This window comes from Diorhabda carinulata, chromosome Y (genome assembly GCF_026250575.1).
Source record: "Diorhabda carinulata isolate Delta chromosome Y, icDioCari1.1, whole genome shotgun sequence".
NCBI classification, from domain to species: Eukaryota; Metazoa; Arthropoda; class Insecta; order Coleoptera; family Chrysomelidae; genus Diorhabda; species Diorhabda carinulata.
The window spans coordinates 9,338,126-9,340,801 of record NC_079473.1 but is presented as its reverse complement, the minus strand read 5'-3'; positions in this window follow the sequence as shown (position 1 = coordinate 9,340,801).

Sequence of the window (2,676 nt, the reverse complement as noted above, 5' to 3'; positions counted from 1 at the left end):
TTGGCTATGCTATTGTTATGAAATATATTCTGGTTTCTAATGCTCCATACACTTTTAGAATTTTTCACTTTGCTTCTATATATTGAATCAATGTTCTTTCGAAACATTAACCAGATAACTTTATTTTGTACCAGTATTATTTTCCCTGACGTAATATGGTCAGTGCAAGAGTTACCACTTTTGAATACAGCTTGATTATTGGGCAGTTTGTCATTTAGTGATTATCCAGAATAATTCTAACCATGTCCAGATCAACACATTGGTGATCTGCATCTAAAAAATATTTCTGATTTTATATCTTAATAAAAGATAATATTTTATAATGAGAAACAATGGGTCATTTAGAAATAATGAAATTAGTTCACTCTTAGTGTAACATGAATTAGTGTAATAATATTAATATTTAAAATACATTACATACTGTGAAAGTTATGTAGTTATAACTTGTTGCATAAGTTAAAATAACAGAGACATGAAAATCATTAAAATTGAAGAAATTAAAGTAAATTATTGAAGAAATGAATCGTTTTAGAAACGGTACTTCCATCGATATTACATTTCTTTATTGCCTTTCATTGCAATGTTAAACAATACCGCTGAGAGTCCATCACCTTGTCTTACCCCCGCATTTATTTCAAATTCCTCAAGTGGTCATTACCCTTCCCCTATAATTTAGAACAGTCATTTCCATCAATGGTATTAACTTTTAGGGTACTTTAAGTGAATATATATATATATATATATATATATATATATATATATATATATATATATATATATATATATATAATTATAATATATATAATTATTAAAACAGCAGACATCTAAAATCCAGAACATTGAAAATTTAAAATCAGTTAGCCTGCCACCTATAACTAGTTAGTTTTATGAATAGATGTCTATCAGTCTTGAACCATTATCATTTCTTTCTCAGTATCAGTCGACACCCATCAAATGCTCTTTTTTATAGTTAATATTTTCTATTTTAGCATTCTAATCTTCCATAATAGTTTGTTTATCTCTCTTGTATGTTTTCACTAATTTGTATAATAGTGAAGATATTTGTAGAATTTTTCGACGTTTTATTGGTTTGTTGGTGCATATACATTCTCTATTACCAAGTTTCTGAATTTCTGCTTGAATTTAGTTCATGATTCTGATACTTTCTCTTATTTTAGATTTGTCAATATGTCTTCTTTTGATGAGGTAAGCTTGTAGTTTGATTTTAACGAACCCATAGAATTATTTTTTTGCTGCTGCTCAGTTCTTGTACCTGATAATGTTACTTGGTTCTATCATTATTTTCACATTCCAAAACGCAACATTCCTGATATTAATTTCATAGACAGTTTATCTGATTGTTCATTCATTTCTTCACTTTTTGTGTTAACAATGAATTTTAATGATTTTTCACTTATGAGTTATCAGTGTGAACCTTTTTGTGCCTTTTAGTTCTTGAAACTTAAAAGTAGTAATTTATTCGTTATATTGAATTGAAACCAAAATATTTTTATAACAGAAAGCAAATTGTGAATAAACACAAGATTATCTATTTAATTGTATATAATGGTCAACTACCTTTAAAAATCCAATATTCTAACAATACCATTATCTCACTAATATACCTATCAACCTAGTAAAAATACTTCCTTTATGCCCGTTGTATAGTTGGTTGACTACTTTGGCACCATCGAACACGTGCTGTCTGAAGATTTGTTGGTTCTTTTAACAATTTACCGTGTAATTTCTTCTTTATTTGATTTATCTAGGCTCGTGAGATCAAGATTTATGTTTGTATTGCTGACTCAAATAGTTAATAGGTGGAAGAAAATAGATTTTGAAATAGGTTTAGCGGACTGTATTTCTAGACTTGTTTTTCGTTCTTAGTAAAAACTCGAACTTTCTTCTCTCAACGTCTCATCGTTATAGGCGACGTTGCTGCAATTTTAATTTTTACAAGTAATTGCTGATAAAACATGAGATAATTTATATACAGTAAATAAAATTTATACGCACCTGACTAGAAGAACTTTAACGAGGGAGAGCAGGAATGATGATAAGGAGAATCTTGAGCTTCGACCTCCAAGCAGTTCTTAGCACCCCAATAGAACCAGCAAGCATGCCGTTTACAATCTGACCATATAAAACTTAAGAAGTAAATAGGCTATCTGCTATTTATGGTCGAAATCCAATGGAAATAATAGTGTTTGAACATTTATCTAGCAATAACTCAAAACTCCTTATAAACATTTTCGCGACTTTAGTATAAGGGTGATGATATATAAATTTGTTTGATTAATTTAAAAATTATTAAAAAAACTAATTTTAAAACAGAAGAGACGTAAAGAACAAGAAGAACAAGAACATTGAGAAACATGACCCCTTAAAATTTCCACTTTATTTTTTCTGTTTTTCGACCCTCACAGAATATATTCATACTTGTCAAGAGGTGGGTTGAAGCATTCCACTAAAAAATTTCAACTTACAAATTATAACTTGACCTCTTAAAGCTTTCGCTTAATTTTTTTCTATTTGCCATTCGTTAATATTTATCTCGACGCTTAAAATGACTTGAAAGCCATTCCAATTATGTTTACGATTATAACGTTATGGAATGAGTGGAACGGGAAAGATCGTAGTCGTGAACGTGATTGTCGTGAGTAACTCGTGGAATGC